This window comes from Macaca fascicularis, chromosome 20, assembly GCF_037993035.2.
Source record: "Macaca fascicularis isolate 582-1 chromosome 20, T2T-MFA8v1.1".
NCBI classification, from domain to species: Eukaryota; Metazoa; Chordata; class Mammalia; order Primates; family Cercopithecidae; genus Macaca; species Macaca fascicularis.
This window is the reverse complement of record NC_088394.1, coordinates 12292091-12316119: the sequence shown is the minus strand read 5'-3', so window position 1 is coordinate 12316119 and position 24029 is coordinate 12292091. Positions and strand designations below refer to the sequence as shown.

Genomic DNA, 24029 nt, shown 5'->3' with positions numbered 1-24029 from the left:
GCCAGTTGGGAGTACTTTTCCCATCCATAGGGGCTGAGGCTAGGAGGGGAAGTTGGGGAAGCCAGGACTCCCAAACACAGAGGTCTGGATCCCCCCAAGGCCACGGGTCTGGTTCCTATCTGGACTCTCATGACCTCCATTCTGCCGGGGTCCTGTGTGTCCGCCTCACACTCAGTGAGAAGGAGCAAGACCTGACCCAGGTAGAAGTGCACTCAGCGCCTGTGGGTGCTGGAATGAGTTCAGGAAGACACCGGAACTCCTTCTCTTCCCTCCCCAACACCTGGCGACTGATGGTAAATCTCCCACCATAGAGGCCAGGCCTGTGACACTTGGAGATGTTTGCAAAGCCATGATTCATTGAGCACTTGCCATGCGCCGGGCTGTTGGGGAAAAAGCGCCTAGCACATGGCCATGGTGATCCGTACCGCACCCCATGAGCTGTGCGCCCCTGGAGCTCCATGCAGGAGACTTGAGTCAACCCAGAATCAAGATTCGATCCCAGCTGCCTCGGCCTCTGAAGCCCTGGGCCCTCAAGCACTGAGCTCAGGAGTGTCTCTTTAATTCTTCCCACCCCGGCTGCAACCGGTTCACAAGCTCCTTCCCCAAAAGCAGGTGTGCAGCCAAGAAGAGGAAGGAAGGGGCCGGCGGCTTCAAGTGTAGCCGCTGACTGCTCACAGCTGTTTCCCACCCCTCACCCACCCTTCTTGGCAGCCCAGAGGGACCGACTGACCGAGGACAGGTCCTCAGCAGGGCCCCCTTGCCTCTGGGCAGGACTGACTCAGAAAACTCATGCTTCAGACCTGCCCTGGGATCAGGTCTCCAGCTGGGACCTGTCTGCTGTTCTTCCTCCTGCCCCTTGTCTCCTTACTCTCCTCTTCCGAGAACCCTCACTTCCAGAAAACCACATGCACCCACATCTCCATCACAGGCTCTGCTTCTAGGGAACCTCAACTAGGATGAGGTCATGTCTGACTTCCCGGCTGAGTGCCTTCCCCAAAGTCCTCAGTGTCCTGCAGACAGAGCCTCCTTCCCTGTGCTCAGCCTTCTGAGCCTTCCTCATCTGATGCCTGTGAAGCTCCCTTTGCTGCTGAGGTCCTGGGTGCCAGCTCAGCACTTGGTAAGAGGGGGTGAGGCCGGGTGCTGTGGCTCATGCCTGTAATCCCAGCACTCTGGGAGGGTGAGGCGGGAGGATTACTTGAGGCCAGGAGTTCAAGGCCAGTCTGGGCAAGATAGTGAGATGCCATTCTCTAAAAAAACTAAAATAGGCTGGGAGCAGTGACCCACGCCTGTAATTCCAGCACTTTGGGAGGCAAAGGTGGGCAGATCACTTGAGGTCAGGAGTTCGAGACCAGCCTGGCCAGCATGGCGAAACCCCATCTCTACTAAAATACAAAAATTAGCTGGGCATGGTGGTGTGCGCCTGAAATCCCAGCTACTAGGGATGCTGAGGCAGGAGAATCACTTGAACCCGGGAGGTGGAGGTTGCAGTGAGCCGAGAACACGCCACAGTACTCCAGCCTGGATGACAGAGCAAGACTCAGTCTCAAAAAATAAAAAGTAAAAAAAAAAAATAATAGCTAGCCGTGGTGGCACATACCTGTAATCTCAGCTACTTGGAGGCTGAGGCATGAAGATCCCTTGACTCTAGGAGTTTGAGGCTGCAACGAGCTATGATCGTGCCACTGCACTCCAGCCTGGGCAACAGAGCAAGAGCTTGGCTAAAAGAAAAAAAAAATTATAAAAATACAAAGGGTCAAGACCAACTTTGTCTTTTCCCTTTGATTGGATACTTTCAGTAAAAGCAAGATCTCCGGATGTCTCCTTGTGCGCTGAGAGCATCTACTGTGTGTTGATCTGGGTTGGGCGTTCTGCAAAGTGTTTACTTGGAACTCTAGAAAGAGTTCTCAGGACTCTTAGCTAGAAGTGAAAGGAGAGAAGACACGTGAACATGGAAAATCTGGGGCGGCCCCAGGTATAGCGAGTTATCTGGGGCCCCACCAACCTCAGGGCTGGTTGGGGCTGGGATGAGTCATGGCTGTTGGGCAGGATTACCTGCTTGAGAAACGAACCAGGTCTTATTTGGGTATTGATTCATTACAACAGAATGGGAAGTATTTTTCCCTTCCTGTGAATCTTTCAAGGAGCAACTGTGTCTTTGTGTTCTGCAGGACTGTGCTTGTTTTGGGCCAATGGAGAATCACAGGCTTTTTTTTTTTTTTTTTTGACAGAGTCTCAGTTTGTCGCCCAGGCTGGAGTACACTGATGCAATCTCACTGCAACCTCCGCCTCCTGGGTTCAAATGATTTCCTGCCTCAGTCTCCCGAGTAGCTGGGACTACAGGCGTGTGCTACCACGCCCAGCTAATTTTTGAATTTTTATTTATTTTTTGAGATGGAGTTTTGCTCTGTTACCCAGGCTGGAGCACAGTGGCACGTTCTCGGCTCACTGCAACCTCTGCCTCCCGGGTTCAAGTCATTCTCCTGCGTCAGCCTCCAGAGTAGCTGGGGCTACAGGCGTGCACCACCATACCTGGCTAATTTTTGTATTTTTAGTAGAGATGGCATTTTGCCATGTTGGCCAGGCTGGTCTCGAACTGCTGACCTCAGGTGATCTGCCCACCTCTGCCTCCCGAAATGCTGGGATTATAGGCATGAGCCACCGCACCCAGGCCTTGTGTTTTTTTAAGTCTAGTACATTAGTCAGGATGAATAGCAGAATGCTGCAAAAACCAGAATCCCACTGGAATTGGCTTATGCCATTGCAGAATGTATTGTGTCACTGGGAAGTGGGGAGGGCAAGAGCTTCAGGCCTGGCTGGATCCAGAAGCTCGGACCATGCTGTCAGGGACCTGTCTCCATCTCCAAGCCCTGCTGTTCTCCGTCTTGGATTCATTCTCCAGTGGGCTTGCTCTACCTGCTGGTAAAGATGGTGCCGGACAGCTCCAGGCTTTCATCTCACCAGCCTTGTAAACAATTCGTCTTATTCAAGGAGCTTCAGCAAGGGTCTTGGGGTTGATTGTCATTGGCTCAGCTTGGATCACATGCCCATCACTGGAGCAATCAATGAGGCTCAGGAGATGCTGGGTAGCTACTGGCCAGCCTTGGTCATGTGCATGACACAGCCCCTGGGGCTAGGAAGGAGCGACGCGTGTGCAGCAAAGGTAAGAGAGGCCGTCTACACCCGGGTTCCTAGGGGGGTGGGATCAGGTTGGAAGAAGCTTGTTTAGCCAGGCTTGGTGGTGTGTGCCTGTAGCCTCAGCCACTTGGGAAGCTGAGGTGGGAGGATCACCTGAGCCCGGGAGGTAGAGGCTACAGTGAGCCAAGATTGTGCCACTGTGTTCCAGCTTGGGTGACAGAGCAAACCCTGACTCAAAAACAAAAAAGAAGCTTGGTAGGGGGTGTCTGGGAAGGTAGGTATCTGAGAGGCAAGGGCTTCCCCCCTGTAGCAAGGGGCGCTCGCTCAGATCCCATCCGGCTTAAAGAAGCGAAGTTTCCATGGAAGAGTAAAGATACTGAAATGTAAGACGCATGAAAAAATCAAAGTGGAGAGGCCCTTTGTAGTTGACCTAGAACCATGTTATACGTGATGCATTAGGTCAGTGTTCAGGGTAACACTTTTCTGCATTAAAATAGGAAATAGAAACATTTTGGATTTTAAAAATAATTTGTCAGCTGTGCGTGGTGGCTCCCGCCTGTAATCCCAACACTGGGAGGCTGAGGCGGGCGGATCTCTTGAGGTCAGGAGTGTGAGACCAGCCTGGTCAACATGGTAAAATCCATCCCTAATAAAAATGCCAAATAAAAAAAAAATCGCCCGATGTGGTGGCAAGTGCCTGTAATCCCAGCTACTCAGGAGGCTGAGACAGGAGAATCGCTTGAACCCAGAAGGTAAAGGCTGCAGTGAGCTGAGATCACACCACTGCACTCCAGTCTGGGTAAAAGAGCGAAACTCCGACTCAAACAAAACAAAACAAAACAAAACAAAAATTGTTTCGGCCAGGTGCAGTGGCTCACGCCTGTAAATCCCAGCACTTCTGGAGGCCAAGGTCAGTGGATTGCTTGAGCTCAGGAGTCCAAGACCAACCTGGGCAACATGGCAAAATTCCATCTCTACAAAAAATACAGAAAAATTAGCCGGGTGTGGTGGTGTGCATCTGTAGTTCCAGCTACACGGGATGCTGAGGCAGGAGGATCACTGGAGCCCAGGAGGTCAAGGGGGTCAAAGCTGAGGTGAGCAGCTCCAGCCCAGGAGATAGAGTAAGACTCTGTCTCAAAAAAAAAAAAAAAAAAAAAAAAAAAAAAAAAAAAAAGGCTGGGTGCGGTGGCTCATGCCTGTAATCCCAGCAGCTTGGGAGGCTGAGGCAGGCAGATCACAAGGTCAGGAGATCAAGACCATGCTGGCTAACACAGTGAAACCCTGTCTGTACTAAAAACACACACAAATAATTAGCTGGGCGTGGTGGCAGGCACCTGTAGTCCCAGGTGGAGGCTGAGGCGGGAGAATCGCCTGAACCCGGGAGGCAGAGGTTGCAGTGAGCTGAGATTGCACCACTGCACGCCAGCAAGACTCTGACTCACTGTATAAAAAGAAGTTTTTTATTTTGTTTTGTTTTTTAAAGTAAAGTAGTGGGATCTTTCTCACAAGCATTGGGGAACTAATTCATACCATTTATTGGAACAAGTCCTAATTTCTGGAACTTTCATCAGCCAGCCCAGTCTCTGGAACTCCTGAGAAAGTTACTAAGCACATGGGATCTGGAATTGACTCCCAGGTTCAAATCCTGGCTCTGCCACTGTTTAGCTGTGTGACCTTAGGCAGGTCACCCAACCTCTCTGTGGTTCCATTTCCTCATGGGCACTGGGGATCATGAGGTTTCCTGCCTCGTAGGACCATTGTGAGGATCCGTTGAGGCTCCAAGAGCTCAGGGGACTTGTCTGTGTCTCAGGACTGGAGTTAGAACTAGCTTGGCTGACTCCAAGTTCTGAGCTCTTTCTGTCTCCAGCGCGGGCACACGGCAGTGGCTCATTGACTGTAAAATGAAGGAATAAATGAAAGATTAAAAGGGAAGGTTGATCTCTTTCTGCTCTGATTTCTGTCACTGCATTCCTTCAGCACACAACCTAGGGGAACTCAGAGTTTCCTAAGAAGCCTGTCTTAGACTTCGTTCCCCTAGAGGCTGATACTGAGACAGAAATTTGGGCGCAAGTAGTTTATCTGGAGCCAGGCACGGTGGCTCACACCTGTAATCCCAGCACTTTGGGAGGTGGAGGTGGGCAGATTGCTTGAGCCCAGGAGTTGAAGACCAGCCTGGGCAACATGGCGAAACCCTGTCTCCGCTAAAAATGCATACGTGAGCCGGGAATGGTGGTATGTGCCTGTAGTCCCAGCAACTCAGGAGGCTGATGTGGGAGGATTGCTTGAGCCTAGGAGGCAGAGGCTGCAGTGAGCCAAGATTGCACCACTGCATTCCAGCCTGGGTGAGAGAGTGAGACCCGGTCTCAAAAAACAAAACAAAACAAACAAAAAACGGTTATTTGGGAGGTGATCTCGGGAGACACCATCATCACACCAGACCACACTGACCTTCAGAGAGTCATGGCCACTGCTTCATCTCCACCCTCCAAATTTCACCCATCTTCCTCTTTTGGACAACTCTAACCAGAACCACATGGGGAGAAAAAAAAAAAAAAAAAAAAAAAGAACCACATGGGGAGGGAGTTCTGGGAAATTGAGTTATCAGCTTCGATGAGTTGACACAGCACAGTTCACCCCAGCAGTTCGTCTTACCTTCCTGGGTCCTCCAGTCTAGAGCTGGTTGGTTGGGACACCTTGGGTCTCCTTCACGTGACCTCTCACCCTCCTGGGGGCTCTTTGCCTTCTTTTGGGGTAGTCTTATGGGGCAGTCTCAGGCAGCACACCAGGAGGGTCAGAGTGGAAACCAAGCCTCTTAAGGCTTAGCCTCAAAATTTATAGTGTCACTTCCACCATAGTCTATTGGTCAAAGCAAGTCTTGAGACTACCCAGATTTGAGAGGTGAGGAAATAGACTACCTCTTGACGGGAAGAGTTGCAAAATACTGTGGCCGTGTTTTTCATTTTTAGTTGATCACACTTCCCTTCCTGAAGATGTTTACTGCAGTCTGTTGGAAATGTATCATGATAAATCTATAAACATAGGGTGACAGTGAAAATAAATGGAGCCCCTCTAGAGATGTGCAGTGCACAACCTGTGCAACTGTCATGGCAGCCTTGCTGTGCAAGATGTCATGGGACTCACCTATTCTTCTCACATGCCCCACTTTGGTAGGCATCTGTTATTTTTGAATGTCAGCATCTAGTGCTCCTGCTGAGGATGGTAAACTACCCATCTCCATTTCTATTCTAGTGAGCCTGACAGTCTCAGACTCCAGGGAGGGGCTTGTTATCATGAATTCTATTGCTGTAACCATAGATATTGACCAGAGGATTGGCATGTGACCCACACTGGACCAGTGAGATTCAGTCGTGGGATTTTGGCTGGAACTATTGGAAAATAAATATTCTCTAGGCCGAGCACGGTGGCTTAAACCTGTAATCCCAGCACTTTGGGAGGCCGAGGCAGGCGGATCACAAGGTCAGGAGATGGAGACCACGGTGAAACCCTGTCTCTACTAAAAATACAAAAAATTAGCTGGGCGCAGTTGCAGGCGCCTGTACTCCCAGCTACTCGGGAGGCTGAGGCAGGAGAATGGCGGGAACTTAGGAGGCGGAGCTTGCAGTGAGCCGAGATCGCGCCACCACACTCCAGCCTGGGCAACAGAGCGAGACTCCCTCTCAAAAAAAAAAAAATTCTCTTTCCACCAAAAATGTTTAGTTGGTTGGGGATAAGGCTGGAACTGCTGGAGGCCCTCTTTGCCCCTCTGAGGGAAAGGCCTACCTGATAATGAATGATATAATCACAGAGGAGAGCAGAGGCAAAAAATGGAGAGAGAGAAATTATTTATTTATTTTTTTTGGTAGAGATGGGGTCTTACTATGTTGCCCAGGCTGGTCTTGATCTCCTGAGCTTAAGTGATCCTCCTGCCTTGGCCTCCCAAAGTTCTGAGATTACAAGTGTGAGCCATCACATCTGGCCAAGAGAGTGATTCTTCTTTTAAAAAAAATTTAAAAAAAAATTTTTTTGAGATGGAGTTTTGCTCTTGTCACCCAGGCTGGAGTGTAATGGCACAATCTTGGCTCTTTGCAACCTCCGCCTCCTGGGCTCAAGAGATTCTCCTGCCTCAGCCTCCCAGGTAGCTAGAATTACAGGCACCTGCCACCACACCCAGCTAATTTTTGTATTTTTAGTACAGACGGGGTTTCACCATGTTGGCCGGGCTGGTCTCGAACTCCAGACCTCAGGTAATCTGCCCACCTCGACCTCCCAAAGTGCTGAGATTACAGGGGTGAGCCACTGTACCTGGCCAAGAGAGATCTTTTTTTTTTTTTTTGAGACAAAGTTTCCCTCTGTCGCCCGGGCTAGAGTGCAGTGGTGCAATCTCAGCTCACCACAACCTCTGCCTGCTGGGTTCAAGTGATTCTCCTGCCTTAGCCTCCTGAGTAGCTGAGACTACAGGTGTGCGCCATCTTGCCTGGCTAATTTTTGTATTTTTAGTAGAGACGAGGTTTCACCATGCTGGCCAGGCTGATTTTGAACTCCTGACCTCGTGATCTGCCCGCCTCAGCCTCCCAAAGTGTTGGGATTACAGGTGTGAGCCACCACGCCCAGCCTGAGAAATTCCTGATGATGGCATTTGTGCTCCTGGATTCACCTATGCCTGAAGTCCTTACCACAGACTTGCTAACTATATGAGCAAATAAATTCCCTTTGCTATCTAAAAAATATATTCGACTGAGCGCGGTGGCTCACGCCTGTAATCCCAGCACTTTGGAAGGCCGAGGCAGGTGGATCACAAGGTCAGGAGATCGAAACTATCCTGGCTAACACCGTGAAAACCTGTCTCTACTAAAAATACAAAAAATTACCCAGGCGTGGTGGCGGGCATCTGTAGTCCCAGCTACTTGGGAGGCTGAGGCAGAAGAATGGTGTAAACTCTGGAGGTGGAGCTTGTAGTGAGCTGAGATCATGCCACTGCGCTCCAGCCTGGGCAACAGAGTGAGACTCCATTACAAAAAAAAAAAAAAAATATATATATATATATAAAATATATATATATTCATTATATGAAACTATACAACTAATTGGGTCATGATGACGGTTAAATGAACTAATGATATACGGAATACCTGGTTCACAGAGGCCCACGAAAGGTCTGCTCTCAGAAATTTCTTTCTCTTCCGTGAATGTAGCTTCAACTGAGAATCCACTAAGCGTATTCCACAGTTTAGAGCAGGCATGGGTGGGTATGGGCGGTTCAGAACAATAAACACACAGAACTGAAATTTCACATCACCACCTACCCCTCCAGTATCCTTCAAGACACCTTGTATTCTTCATTTACATTCTGAAAAGACAGCAGAAAAGCAATGACTTTAAATAACCCCGTGAAACGGTGCAAAAGCAATCTCTAGAGATACAGTTTTTGTTTTCTCTGCAAGAGGAAAGAAGGGGGTTGTGTAGGGAGGTGGAAATCTGTAAAGACAGCCTCCTCCATCTGCACAGAATTAAAACGAAGTTCACAAGTGTGCGGTCTAGAAGTGACTCTCCCGCGACTGCTGCCTCTTCCCTGGGGCACTCCAGCCGCCCCGGGCTTGTTTTTCCTGGGCCTGAGCTCAGATGTCAGGCAGGCAGAGGGGTCTTGGGATATCTCTCCACCCAGGGAGCAGGGGGAGGCCGCAGGCGGCTTGGGGTCTGCGTGTTTGGGAAAGCGTTCAGACTGTTTACTCTGGGTGTCTTGACAGCCCGAGGGCGGCCGTGCCAGGCGGTCCAGATGCTTCCAGGCGGTCCAGATGCTTCCCATGAGCAAGCCACACGGCCTGGCTTATGGTGGTACCTCCTCTGGGCTGTCCCCACCAGGCTGCCAGGGCAAGTCTCCCAAGCACACCCTCTGTCCACATCCCCACTGCCTCCACCCTCATCAGCCACCAGCAGCTCTGAATTGGCAAGGCCAAGGGCCGGAGCGGGCCTGCAGACGTGTTTTGTTTCATTTTGTTTTGCACTGTTTAATCTGAGCTGGCAATGAACCCTCAGAAGGTTTCACGGGAAACTTTGGATCTTGGTTTCTTTTGAAAAAAAGTGGGAAGGTCTTGCCTTCCCACCCAGCAAAAATGGGCTGCAGAGATGTAGCAGCTGGTGTCTTATCTTAGTTTGCATTGCCCCAGAGGCTCTGCGAGCAGGATCTTAGGATCTGGGCGCCAGTGGTTTACTAGGGAGGGGATCTCAGGAAGCACTCACAAGCAGCTGGGAAGAGAGTCCGGGCAGGGAACGAATCAACACATACTACAGGGGTGTCAGGGAGCTGGCCCCTCTTGTGGGCAGCTGGGGCTGCATCCTGCCGGGGACTTCAGGGGAGCTGTGTAGAACACGGCTTGTGCTTCCTGAGGGGTAAGGGGGCTGGAATGTTTTCTTCTGACTCCTGTCTATGCTTGGTGGAGGGCTGCTTCTGGGGGGAGTTAATATCAGTCTGTTCTGCACGTAGGCCAGGAAGAAAACTTCAAATAGAAAGTCATGGGTGGGCCAGGTTCGGTGGCTCACGCCTGTAATCCCAGCACTTTGGGAGGCTGAGGCAGGAGGATGGCTAGAACCCAGGAGTTAAAGATCAGCCTGGGCTACATAGCAAGACTCCATCTCTGCAAAAAATATAAAGATTGGCTGGGGTTGGGTGCAGTGGCTCATGCCTGTAATCCCAGCTCTTTGGGAGGCCGAGGTAGGCGGATCACCTGAGGTCGGGAGTTCGAGACCAGCCTGACCATCATGGAGAAATCCCGTCTTAAAATACAAAATTAGTTGGGCGTGGTGGCACATGCCTATATTCCCAGCTACTCGGGAGGCTAAGGCAGGAGAATCACTTGAACCTGGGAGGCGGAGGTTGCAGTGAGCCGAGATTGTGCCATTGCACTACAACCTGGGCAATAACAGTGAAACTCCATCTCAAAAAAAATATTAACTGGGTGTGGTGGAGTGTGCCTGTAGTCCCAGGTACTCAGGAGGCTGAGGTGGGAGGATCACCTGAGCCCAGGAAGTTGAGGCTGCAGTAAGCCATGATGGCACCACTGCACTCCAGCCTGGGCAACAGAGTGAGAACATCTCAAAAAAGAAAAGTCACAAATGGCGAGCCAAGCGTGCAGTGTTGACATGTCCTGGAGCAGCAGCTGCTGAGGGAGATGTGGGCAGGACCATGACAGTGCCTGCTGCGCCTGTTACATGGGGCCTTGCCCTTCAGTTTGTCACAGTCCCCACCACTCCCTATTGTCTGTCTCCGTGACCAGAGGCTGAGAATAAGTTCCTAATATTGTCATACTTGTGCTGCCAATTCTTTCTACAGAATAGAAATGACCTATTTTTCCACATCACCTTCAAAAGTGGGAAAGTGGGCCGGCCTCAGTGGCTCACGTCTGTAATCCCAGTGCTTTGGGAGGCTGTTTTAGGCATTCTTGCATTGCTGTAAAAACATGCTCGAGACTGGGTAGGCGGGTGCGGTGGCTCATGCCTGTAATCCCAGCACTTTGGGAGGCCAAGGTGGGCGGATCACGAGGTCAGGAAGTCGAGACCATCCTGGCTAACAGGGTGAAACCCTGTCTCTACTAAAAAATACAAAAAATTAGCCAGGCGTGGTGGCGGGCGCCTGTAGTCCCAGCTAATCGGGAGGCTGAGGCAGGAGAATGGTGTGAACTGGGAGGTGGAGCTTGCAGTGAGCTGCGATCGTGCCACTGCACTCCAGCCTGGGCAATGGAGAGAGACTCCGTCTCAAAAAAAAAAAAAAAAAAGCAAAAAACCCCAAAGAAAACAAACAAAAAAATACCTGCGACTGGATAAGTTATAAAGAACTGAGGTTTACTGGGCTCACAGTTCTGCAGGCTGTACAGGAAGCATGATGCTGGCCTCTGTTCAGCTTCTGGGGAGGCCTCAGGAAGCTTACAGTCATGGTGGAAGGCAGAGGGGGAACAGTCATGTCCCATAGCGAAAATAGGAGCAAGAGAGAGTGTTGGGAGGAGGGCCACACTTTTTTTTTTTTTTTTTTTGAGACAGAGTTTTGCTCTTGTTGCCCAGGCTGGAGTACAACGATGCGATCTCGGCTCACTGCAACCGCCGCCTCCCAGGTTCAAGCGATTCTCCTGCCTCAGCCTCCCTAGTAGCTGGGATTACAGGCATGAGCCACCACGCCTGGCTAATTTTGTATTTTTAGTAGAGATGGGGTTTCTCCATGTTGGTCAGGCTGGTCTGGAACTCCCAACCTCGGGGTGATCCGCCCGCCTCAGCCTCCCAAAGTGCTAGGATTACAGGCATGAGCCACTGCACCCGGTAAGAGGGCCACACTCTTTTAAACAACCAGATCTCCTGTGAACTCAGAGCAAGAGCTCACTCATCACCAAGGGGATGGCCCAAGCCAATCATGGGGGATCCGCTTCCAGGATCCAAACACCTCCCGCCAGGCCCCACCTCCAACATTGTGGAGGATTACATTTCTTCATTTCTTTTTCTTTTCTTTCTTTCTTTCTTTTTTTTTTTTTTTGAGATGGAGTCCCACTCTGTCCTCCAGGCTGGAGTGCAGTGGTACGATCTCGGCTCATGGCAGCCTCTGCCTCCCAGATTCCATCAATCTCCCTGCCTCAGCCTCCCAAGTAGCTGGGATTACAGGCGCCCGCCACCACACTCGGCTAATTTTTGTATTTTTAGTAGAGACAGGGTTTCACCATGTTGGCCAGGCTGGTCTTGAACTCCTGACCTCAGGTGATCCACTGACCTCGGCCTCCCAAAGTGCTGGGATTACGGGCATGAGCCATGGCACCCGGCCACGGATTACATTTCAACAAGAGATGTAGTCTGGGACAAATATCCAAACTATATCAGAGGCCAAGGTGGGAGGATTGCTTGAGGCCAGGAGTTTAAGATCAACCTGGGCAACATAGCAAGACCCCATCCCTACAAAAGAAAAATTTTTAAAAAGTAATCAGATGTGGTGGCATGCACCTGTGGTTCCAGCTACTCAGGAAGCTGAGGCAGGAGGGTGGTTTGAACCTGGGAAGTCAAGGCTGCAGTGAGCTATGATCATGCCACTGCACTCCAGCCTGGGCAACAGACTGAGACTGTCTCAAAAAAAAAAAAAAAAAAAAAAAAGGGAAAGTGGAATATAAGCCAAGAATGCCCTGTGGTTATAATCGTTACACTCAGCTTGCTTCTCCCATTTCTGTCTCTTGCCTGACCCCTGAAGAGGACTGAGTTGGCAGCTTCTCACCATAGGGTGAAGTGCACATGGGTCACATGACATTTAGGGCCTTTGGAGCACTGGTCTTTGCCTCATCATGCCATGTGGAGATGCGTCCTCTGAGCCCAGCAGTGCTGGGGTTTTTTTGTTTTTTGTTTTTGAGACGAAGTCTTGCTTTGTCACCCAGGCTGGAGTATAGTGGTGTGATCTCGACTCACTGCAACCTCTGCCTCCCAGATTCACGCTATTCTCCTGCTTCAGCATCCCAAATAGCTGGGATTACAGGTAAGTGCCACCACGCCCAGCTAAATTTTGTATTTTTAGTAGAGAGGGGTTTTTGCCACGTTGGCCAGGCTGGTCTCGAACTCCTGACTTCAAGCCATCCGCCCGCCTTGGCCTCCCAAGGTGCTGGGATTACAGGCGTAAGCCACCGCGCTGGCAAGTGCTGGGTTTTGTTTTTTTAGTGTTTTTTGAGAATGAGTTTCGCTCTGTCGCCCAGGCTGGAGTTCAGTGGTGTAATCTCGGCTCACTGCAACCTCCGCCTCCCAGGTTCAGGGGACTCTCCTGCCTCAGGCTCCTGAGTAGCTGGGATTTTACAGCCACGCCCCACCACGCCTCACCACGCCCCACCACGCCTCACCACGCCCCACCACGCCTAGCTATTTTTTGTATTTTTAGTAGAGACGGGGTTTCACCATGTTAGCTAGGCTGAACTCGAACTCCTGACCTCGTGATCGGCCCGCCTCGGCCTCCCCAAGTACTGGGATTACAGGCGTGAGCCACCGCGTTCGGCCAGTGCTGGGTTTTTAATTTGCAGCTCTATGAAGAGCCCTCTCCCCACCCCTGTAAATGCTCCACCCACTGGGAGGCGGGGACAACAGCTACTAACTGGCTCCATGGCCAGAGAGAAACTATCTTGCTATTAGCCCATTGCACACAACGAAAGCCTAGGAAGCCCATCAAGCACACTGTCCAGATTCTGTGACGCCAACTGCATGGCCAGCAATTCAGTTGAGTTCGGACAGAAGCTGCCCACAGTTAGTGCAGACTGCACGGTCAAAGGGCTCAGTCCCACAGGACTGCTCCCATTTCAGACACCAGTGCAAATGGCGTCCCCAGGCTACCCCTACTTCTGCCTGGCTGATTACAAATTCAGGGCTCTCCTCCCGCCTTGCCAGGGGAGGCACCTGCTACACTAGTATTTCTGCCTGCAATCTAGACCAGCACAGTGGCAGAACAGAATGTCCCTTCCAAAGGGGAAAAAGTTTGGGCATAAATAGAGAGAAGAAACAAAAATAGCTGGAGGTAAAAGGGTAAATAAATAAATGGGTTATGGCCAGGTACAGTGGCTCATGCCTGTAATCCCAGCAGCTGAGTGAGGAGGATCATTTGAGCCCAGGAGTTTGAGACCAGCTTGGGCAATATAGTGAGACTCTGTCTCTGTGAAAAAAAAAATTTTTTTTAAAGCTGGTTGTGGTGGCATGCACCTGTAGTCTCAGCTGCTTGGGAGACTGAGGTGGGAGGGTCGTTTGATCTCGGTGGGGGTTGAGGCTGTGGTGAGCTATGATTAAGCTGCTGCACTCCAGCCTGCGTGATACAATGAGACCCTGTCTCAAATAAATAAAATGAATGAATGAATGAATGAATGAATAAATAGCTTACGGAAGGAAGGATATTTAATATTACATTAACACCTTCAAAGAGGCTTAGATCAAGAGATGGCATTGTCCCTTGGCTCAGTTACACCAGATGCCTGCAAGATTGAATCCATGTAGGCCAGGCACGGTGGCTCACCCCTGTAATTCCAGCATTTTGGGAGGCCAAGGCAGGCGGATCACAAGGTCAGGAGTTTGAGACCAACTTGATCAATATGGTGAAACCCCGTCTCTACTAAAAATACAAAAATTAGCTAGGCGTGGTGGCATAAGCCTGTAGTCCCATTTACTCGGGAGGCTGAGGCAGGAGAATCCCTTGAACCCAGGAGGCAGAGGTTGCAGTGAGTCGTGCCACTGCACTCCAGCCTGGCTGACAGAGCAAAGCTCCGTCTAAAAAAAAAAAAAAAATGTAAATCCATATATTGCTGGGACCGCCCCTGCTTTTGGAACTTGATAAGACAGAATGGAAGTCTGCAAGCCTGGGCAGCCTTACCCTAGGGGACATTTTCATACGTTTCATGGGATGGTGGACCGTATCATTATTAAGGACTGATGGGATTTTAGCAATGTGCTGGCACCTTTTTTATTTCTATTTATGTATTTTTTGAGTTGGAGTCTCGCTCTGTTTCCCAGGTTGAAGTGTATTGGTGTGAGCTCGGCTCACCGCAACCACTGCCTGCCGGGTTCAAGCAATCCTCCTGCCTCAGCCTCTCAAGCAGCTGAGACCACAGGCTTGCGCCACCACGCCTGGAGTTTTGTATTTTTAGTAGAGATAGGGTTTCACCATGTTGACCAGGCTGGTCTCGAACTCCTGACCCTTCAGGTGATCTGCCTGCCTCGGCCTCCCAAAGTGTTGGGATTATAGGCATGAGCCACTGCACCCTGCCAGCATCTTTTTTTTTTTTTTTTTTGAGATAGAGTCTTGCTCTGTTGTCCAGGTTGGAGTGCAGTGGCTCAGTCACAGCTCACTGCAGCCTCAACCTCTTGGGCTCAGGTGATCCTCCTGCCTCAGCCTCCTGAGTAGTTGGGACCACACGTGTGCATCACAATGCCCAGTAGATTTTTAAGAATTTTTGTAGAGATGCGGTCTTCCTATGTTGCCCACGCTGGGCATCTTTTGGCGTTTCTGATCATCTGACTATAAGGGATCTGTGTTCAAAGGCCAGAGGGTAGTCTGTGATATTGTGATGCAACAGGAAATATGTATTTGGTCTTTGCCTCAGATACCTGACAGAGCTTCTAGGATCCTTGTAATTTTCTGAGTGGCAGAGATGAGAGGTATATCTTTTGTTATTCATAATGAGCCCCTTTCTTTTTTTCTTTTTTGTTTTGTTTTGTTTTGTTTTGTTGAGACAGGGTCTCACTCTGTCACCCATGGCTGGAGTACAGTGGCACAATCATAGCCGACTGCAGCCTCAATCTCCTAGCCTCAAGCAATCCTCCCACCTCAGCCTTCCGAGTAGCTGGGACCACAGTCACTCGATACCACGCCTGGCTAATTAAAAAAATTTTTTTCGTAGAGATGGGGTCTCACTATGTTGCCCAGGCTGGTCTCAAATCCCTGACCTCAAGGGATCTGCCTGCCTCAGCCTCCCAAAGCACTGGGATTCCAGGTGGGAGCCACGGTGTCCAGCACTACTACAGTTTATTATGAAAGATACAAACAGCCAAATGCAGAGGAGCATAGGGTGGGGTCTGGAAGGGCCCCGAATGTAGGGACACTGTCCCCGTGGAGTTGGGGTGCCCCACCTCCCAGGTAGTGGATATATTTGCCAACCTGGGCGCTCCCGGAAACCTATGTAGTGGTTCTTAGTAAGGTTTCATGACATAGGCATAATTGATTAAATCATGGCCATTGGTGATTGGACCTAATTCCTAGTCCCTCTCCCCTCCCCAGAGGTGAGGAGGGGGTGAACTGAACCTTCTAACCCTCTAAACATTCCAAAGCTGTCTAGGTACCCCCACACTGAGTCATCTTGAGTCATCTCATTAGCATCCGAAAGATATTCTAATCACTGAGGAGGGTCCAAGGGCTTTAGCAGCTCTGTGCCAGGAACCAGTGACAGGGGACAAAGACCAAATAGATATTTTTTATTATACCACATAGGTCTTCACTTTTTTTTTTTTTAATCACTTTATTCTTTTTTTTTTTTTTTTTTGAGACGGAGTCTCGCTCTGTCTCCCAGGTTGGATTGCAGCGGTGCAATCTCGATTCATTCCGCCTCCCAGGTTCAAGCGATTCTCCTGCCTCAGCCTCCTGAGAAGCTGGGATTACAGGCATGCACCACCACATCTGGCTATTTATTTATTTGTTTATTGAGACGGAGTTTCACTCTTGTTGCCCAGGCTGGAGTGCAATGGTGCGATCTCGGCTCACTGCAACCTCCGCCTCCCAGGTTCAAGCAATTCTCCTGCCTCAGCCTCCTGAGTAGGTGGGATTACAGGCATGTGCCATCATGCCCAGCGAATTTTTGTATTTTTAGTAGAGATGGGGTTTCACCATGTTGGCCAGGCTGGTCTTGAACTCCTGACCTCAGGTGATCCACCCACCTCGGCCTCCCAAAGTGCTGGGATTACAGGCATGAGCCACCGTGCCTAAGGTCTTTACTGAGTGGTTGCCTATGCTGTTTACACCCCAGGGGAGATGGGGCTCTGGTGTCGCTTTTCTTCCTGGGATCTGCGTTCTTTCCTCAGCCGCTGTCTCCTGGGACTTTCCTGCCTCCTTTTCTCCCAGAGCCCCAGCTTGGTCTCTCCCTCCTTCCTTTGTTCATTCATTCATTCTCCCAGTGTGTACCGACTGGGCGTCCACCCCATGCCAGCTGCTGAGCTGGGTGCTGGAGAAGAATCTGTGAGTGAGGCACTCAGACCCGGCCTGTTGGGTTCGTGCCCAGCCCCATCCGCCAGCGGGCCGCAGGGTCCTGGAAGCCATGCATTCGCTGTCATGACAATCACTGAACTGACTCCCTGCTGTTAGAACTGCCTGATGTCTAGAACAGAGCTGGTCCGGCTGCAGGGTAATGCATGCCACTAGGCAAGTTTAAATGTTCTAGTAGGCATATCAGAGGAAGTAAGAAGATATTTGTAACAGCTAAAAGGCGAAAACAAGCCGGGCACACTGATTCATACTTGTGATTCCAGCACTCTGGGAGGCCAAGATGGGAGGATCCCTTGAGCCCTGGAGGTGGAGATTGCAGTGAGCTGAAGTTTTGCCATTGCATTCCAGCCTGGGCGACAGAGTAAGACCCAGTCTTAAAAAAAAAAAAAAAAAAGGGCTGGGCACAGTGGTTCATACCTGTAATCCGAGCACTTTAGGAGGTTGAGGTGGGCAGGTCACTGAGGTCAGGAGTTCAAGACCAGCCTGGCCAACATGGTGAAACCCTGTCTCTACTAAAAATACAAAGTTAGCCAGGCCTGGTGGCATGTGCCTGTAATTCCAGCTACTTGGGAGGCTGAGTCAGGAGAATTGCTTGAACCCGGGAGGTGGAGGTTGCAGTGAGCCCAGATCATGCCACTGCACTCCAGCCTGGGCAACAGAGTGAGACTCTATCTCAAAAAAAAGGAAGAAAAGAAAGGCCTCTAGAAGGACCAGCCCTCTGACACCTTGATTTCGGACTTCCAGTCTCCAGAACTGTGACAATCAATTTCTGTTGTTTTAAGCCACCCAGTTTGTGGTCATTTGTCTCAGCATCCGTAGGAGGGAGAAAGGAGAGTGAGAGAAACTGGGACGTCCTTCTGAGCCTTCACAAGCCTCAGCTGCCCCATCTGTACAATGGGCATAACAGTTCCACTGTTGACTGGTGTTGCTGGGAATGAATGAGATGGGTCATGTGCAAATGTCCAAATCTCAGGGCCTGCCAGGGAGCAGAGGAACCCCACAGAGCACAGGCATTGATCTCAACTGTCGGTTCCATTTTAGAGATAAGGAGATAAACATTCAGCAAGAGAAGTGGCCCGCCTGGTCATCTGACAACATGTGGTAGGGCGAGGCCAGAGCTTGGAGTGTGAATCCTCGTTTCTGAGATATCCTTTCTGTCTGGGCTTTTTCCCAGCCACCTCCGTGCCCTTGGTTCCACCAGTGTGAACTGCTGAGCCAGCACACGCCACACCCTCCGTCTTGCTGTGCCCCCTGCAAGGACACCCTTCCTGCTCCTCTCCCACCTAACTCTGGCTTAGCCTTCAACAAGAGCCGCTTCCTCCTAGAAGCCTTCCCTGACTGCCCTTGCCCTCTGGGAGCTCTCCTAGGAGACCAGCTTGAATTAGCAGGGGCCCCACCCTCCAGGAATTGTCGGTTCTAGGGGAGACTGTGAATCACCGATCTCTTCAAGGTGGGGCAGGTCTAAACAGGCGGAACAACACACTCTGGCACCTCAGACCCGGCTGTGTCTGAATTACCCAGATGGTCAGGAGAAGGCAGTCCTGGGACCTGGCATCTGGCTGCATCGGTTATTCCCCCAGGTGACCCAGGAGCTCTGGTCTCTCTCTCAATGTAAGTGTCCAGTCTCTCTCGCTCCATCCCATAGGGATCCAGAAGTGGAAACAAAAACTAGAGTGATCTTGAGGTCAGGAGTTTGAGACCAGCCTGGTCAACATGGTGAAACCCCATCTCAACTAAAAATACAAAAACTAGCCAGGCGTGGTGATAGGTGCCTGTAGTCCCAGCTACTCGGGAGGCTGAGGCAGGAGAATCGCTTGAACCCAGGAGGTGGAGGTTACAGTGAGTCGACATTGTACCACTGCACTCCAGCCTGGGCAACAGAGCGAAACTCCATCTAAAACAAACCCCAAAAAACAAAAACAAAAAAAATCCAAAGAAAAACCTAGAGTGAAGCACCCGACTGGCTGGCCTCGCCCATCAGGAGGCACCCAGGCCATCGGCTGTGCCCCACAAGGACAACTTTTGCCGGTTTCGGAGGTCAGGATTCTAGGGGACACAGCAGGGTCCCACAAGCCTTCAGGAGCCATGGGAGACCCTGAGATGGTGCCCAAGAGCTTCTGGTGTAACCGAACTTTGTTCCATAGTGAAATCATTCCCCAAGAGGGCTGACTCATCCTCCAAACATCTCTTTTCAGTCTGTCCTTGTCCCTCCGCCCTTCTCAAGGACGTGGACAAACAGAGATGTCAGGGGAGAATGGGGTGAGGGCGTGGGTGGCCAGTTCTGGGCTGGGAGTGGGGTGGGAAGGTCTGCTGTCTTTGCGAGGGCTCCCGCCCGGACCTTGGTAACTTTCCATCCAGGTTCTCTGTGCACGTGAGTGACCTGAGCTGGGCTGGACCTGACCTCCCGCTGGCCGCATGAAGTGCAGTTCGCTCTAACCGCAGGTGACCCACACGAGGTCAGACAGCCGTTCCCACAGAAACCTGCTGGGAGTTGCCCAATAAGGCTCTTCCTTCCTCATTCTTCACCTGCCTTCCAGAGAGCCCAGGACAAGCCAGGGAGGGAGACACGGCTTCACCAACTCTCCAGGCTGCCCCCCAGGTGGTCCCATTTCACAGGAATGATGAGGACAGTGCAGCCAAAGGCCACAGCGGCTCCCAGGAGTCACAGAGTCCCTGGGCTGGGAAACGACCTGGTCTGACTCACTGGAGAGACCCCCGTTTTAGATCCGGGCTGAGCAAGCCTGGCACATGGTTGACTCTCCTGAGCTTTGGCGGTGTGGGCAGTGCCAGGAGATCCTTGGGCTTTGAGACCCTGTTTTTCCATCCTCTCCGTGACATGGCTGTGTGGGCGCCCACATATCCCTCTTTGCCAGGCGGGTGGTGATTTCAGAGCCCCGAGGGGAAGAAGGAAGCCATTAAGCTTCGCTGGATGGGAATTGTTATCACACTCCATATCCTGTAGGACTGCACGGCTGTCAGAATGGGAGGGCCAGGCAGTGGCTCACACCTGTAATCCCAGCACTTTGGGAGGCCAAGGCGGGTGAATCACCTGAGGTCAGGAGTTCAAGACCAGCCTGGACAACATGGTGGAACCCTGTCTCTACTAAAACTACAAAAAAATTAACGAAGCATGGTGGCGCACGCCTGTCATCCCAGCTACTCAGGAGGCTGAGGCAGGAGAATCGCTTGAATCTGAAAGGTGGAGATTGCAGTTAGGCAGGATCGCACCACTGCACTCCAGCCTGGGCAACAAAGGGAGACTCTGTCTTAAAAAAAAAAAAAAAAAAGGAAAAATGCTTGGAAGAAATTTGCTCCCAATTGACTGCAATTTAATAGCCATTTCCAGGCAATGGTGGGTGATAAAAAGTGTTGTCATAGGGATGTCCTCTAGGGGAAAGGTTGCTAGATTTAGCAAATAAAAATGCAGGATGCCTGATTAAATTCAAATGTCAGAGAAACAACAAATGATTTTTTTAGTATAAGTATATCCCAGGCTGTATTTAGGATATGCTAAAAAAGTATTCACTGTTTCTCTGACATTTGAGTTTAACTAGGCTTCCTACATATATGTTTTGCAGACAGGGTCTCATTCTGTTGCCCAGGCTGGAGTGTAATGAGGTGATGTGCCACCACGTCTGGCTAATTAAAAAAAAATTTTTTTTTTGTCGCACTATGTTGCCCAGGCTGGTCTTGAACTCCTGGCCTCAAGTGATCCTCCTGTTTCAGCCTCCCAAATTGCTGAGACATGAGCCACTATGCCTAGCCATGTACTGTACTTTTTTCTGGAAACCGTATCTGGGAGGTAGGGTGACTTTTCCTCCCTCCTCCTACCCCTTTGATTTCGGTAGCTGGGAGAGAGGGGTCCTAAGTATTTCAATTAGGACTGACACTGTAGTGAGGTCTTGTTCTGTCTTCCACATACAAACTGGCCACTGATTCACATTTCCCCAGTCCCACCCAAGAGTGAAGGCTTGCTCCCATGAGCCAGCTGGTCCCCCTCCTGTTACATTACAGGTTGCCTTGAATGGTTGTCTGAGTTGTATACAGCATGACTCCATGCTTCAGAAGAGTGCCTCCTGCATTTATGCAGTGCACAACCTGCACAACCCACCATAGCAGCCCTGTTTCCACTTCTAGATGATGACCACTGGGGGATGGTTTTTTTTCCTCTTATTTATGGCTCCATCCCATTGCTCCCTTGCTCGGGGAAAAACCTGAGCACTCTGGGAAGGCACTGTGGCAATATCTGAAGACAGTTGAGCAGCCAAGCCATGTGCACAGAGTTTTTGATCCTCAGGCCAACCTGATATCTGCTGGAGGGCCACTCCACTCCCTTCCCACTGCCCAACGTGCAGGCTGGGGCATGAGGGACCAGAAGAAAGATATCCTGCCTGCCCGCCCACCACATCCTTTCCCGATCCTCACCCCCACCAACCCTCCAACCTAGGCATAATTTTAGAAACTTAAGAGACCCCGCGCTGAACATTCTTGGCCTGGAGCCTGCGGGGGCAGGTCCTGAAAGAAGACAGACATTTCTTTCTTAGGCCTTGCCAATAGAGATCCTCTGTTTTCCCCTGGAACAGGTTTCTGAGGGGCCATTGTGTGCGGAAGAGCTGCTCACACACTCGCTTCTTTGTGGGGTTCCCCCACCACCCAGTCCTCCTGGGCTGGATTACTTTGCAGGGTGAGTCCCAGCTTCTCTGTGCTTCCCTGAGGCCCCCCAAAGCCACCAGGAACAGTGGGGACCAGGGTGGGGAGGATTGAAGGCTGCAGAGATGGGTGGCCATAGGGAATCCTTTGCAAATCATGGGGGTCATTTGGTGCCTTGAAACTGTAAATGACAGGCGGGGACCTCTGGGTCTGGAGACAGAAGGTGGGGTGTGATTCCAACATCCGGTGCTTAGACAACAGTGAAGATTTGTTTCCATCACTGGCCAGGAAAGCCTGGTCTTTTCAGTTCGGATTTCAAGGAAATCATTCCTGCAGCAGGCATTCTGGAGGCTTCTGGAGTGTGAGGGAGAAGTGGGCAGGAAGGAGGCATGCCAGGAACGAAAGTTTACGGTCCCTCGAATGGCAGGCACTGCCTGCACATGTCCCTCTCAACCCTAGCAGATGGGGGCTGCTGAGGCTCTGGGAGGTAAAGTAACTTGCTCACGGTCATGCAGCCAGGAAGTGGCACAGCCAGTCCTGCAGCCTGAATCCTTTGCTCCCTTTATCCCTTTTTCTTTTTTCCAGGAGTGTTTTGGATACGTAATTCACATACTGGACAATTCATCCATTTACAGCATACCATTCAGGCCAGGCACTGGTGGCTCATACCTATAATTCCAGCAATTTGGGAGGCCAAGGCGGGTGGATCACTTGAGGTCAGGAGTTCAAGACCAGCCTGGCCAGCATTGTGAAACCCCATCTCTACTAAAAATACAAAAAAAAATTTAGCTGGGTGTGGTGGCGGGCCCCTGTAACCCCAGCTACTCAGGAGGCTGAGGCGGGAGAATCGCTTGAACCCAGGAGGTGGAGGTTGCAGTGAGCGGAGATCTCACACTGCACTCCAGCTTGGGCGACAGAGTGTGTGAGACTCTGTCTCAAACAAACAAAAAAGTATACTATTCAAAGGCTTTTAGTTTACAGAATTGTGCAACTGTAACCACTGTCAGTTTCAAAACATCTTCTACAGCTTCAAAAGATTTTCTACAGCTTCAAAAGAAACCTCATCCCCTTTAGCCATCTCTGTCTAATTCCCCCAGTCCTACAACCATGAATCCGCTTTCTGTCTCTGTGAATTTGCCTGTTCTGGACATTTCACATCAATGGAACTGTATACTATATGGGTTTTTTTTTTTTGAGACAGTCTCACTCTGTCGCCCAGGCTGGAGTGCAGCTCACTGCAACCTCTGCCTCCTGAGAGATTCTCGTGCCTCGGCCTCCCGAGTAGCTGAGACTAGAGGTGTGCGGCACCACGCCCAGCTAATTTTTGTATTTTTAGTAGAGACGGGGTTTCACCCTGTTGGCCAGGCTGGTCTCGAACTCCTGATTTCAGATGATCCACCTGCCTCGGCCTCCCAAAGTGCTGGGATTACAGGCGTGAGCCACCGTGTGTGGCCCCCTGGGGCGTTTTGCCCCTGGCTTCTCTCTCTCGGTGTACTGTTTCCAAGGTTCATGCATGATGCAGCCTGTATCAGTGCTGTATTCCTTTTGATGACTGAATAATGCTCCGTTGTATGGAGAGACCGGATTTTGCTCATCCACTTGTCTGTCGATGGACATTTGGGGTGTTTCCACCATTTGTGTCGAGTTTCCTATGAATTTTTAGGTTTTCAGTTCTTGTGGGAGTTCCCAACTCTTAAGCAAGCTGCTCAAATTCCTGCCTACAGGCTTTTGCTCATGCTGGGATTTCCCTACCTGGGAACTCCCCTCCCCTTTTCCCACCCCCAGTAGAATCCAACTTGTTCCCCAGGACCCAGCTGCGTCCCTTTCCTCACTGCTCCCCATTCTTCTTACCGTAACCAGAGGCAGGACGTCATTCTGCACTTGATCCTTTACCCTGGGCTGTGCTTGCTGTGTGATCTTGGGCCACTCGCTCAGCCTCTCTGAACCCCGGTGGGGTTTATCTGTGATGCAAGGATCTAATTCTGATCCCATGGGGGTGCTAGGAGGATCGAGGTGGCAAGAGCTCTGTGTCCTGGAAGCCTGGAAAGGGATGATGTATTGGGGCAGGCATTAGTTTATTTCTTCAGCCAGCTGTTTCTGCTAAGTGTCAGCTTCATGCCTGAGGGGATTTACTGTTGTAAAACCATAATGATTCTGCCTTCAGGGAGCTGGGACAGGGGTTCTCAACTGGGAGGGAATTTGGTCCTAGGGGACAAATCTGGAGATGTCATCTGGAGACATCTTTGGATGTCATGATGCCGGGAGGAGTGCTACTGGTTTCTAGAAAGAGGTCAGGGATGTTGCAAAACCTTCCATGGTGCACAGGAAAGCTCCCATAGCAATGAATGACCTGGCCCCAAATATTGATAGTGCCGAGGTTGATGAACCCTGGTCTAGTGATGTTATTGTTATTCATTCATTTTTCATGTGTGCATGTATTTATTAAATTTTTTTTGCATTCACAACTCTTGCCTTTTTCCAAGATGGATTCGAGGTAACTTACAAA

At 50.6% G+C, this 24029-nt stretch overlaps 1 protein-coding gene across 2 annotated transcripts in view; it reads left to right on the top strand.

Annotated features, from left to right (window-relative positions):
• The first annotated feature begins 1004 nt into the window (after window positions 1-1004).
• Window positions 1005-24029, top strand: part of LITAF (lipopolysaccharide induced TNF factor) — a 79967-nt gene continuing 56942 nt past the window's right edge. The window contains exons 1-2 of one of the 2 annotated variants that reach the window (XM_045382262.2): window positions 1005-1117; window positions 2900-3160. The gene's annotated coding sequence lies outside the window, so the exon portion shown is untranslated. The remainder of the gene's footprint in view (window positions 1118-2899; window positions 3161-24029) is intronic. The other variant, XM_045382260.2, reaches the window with a different exon arrangement.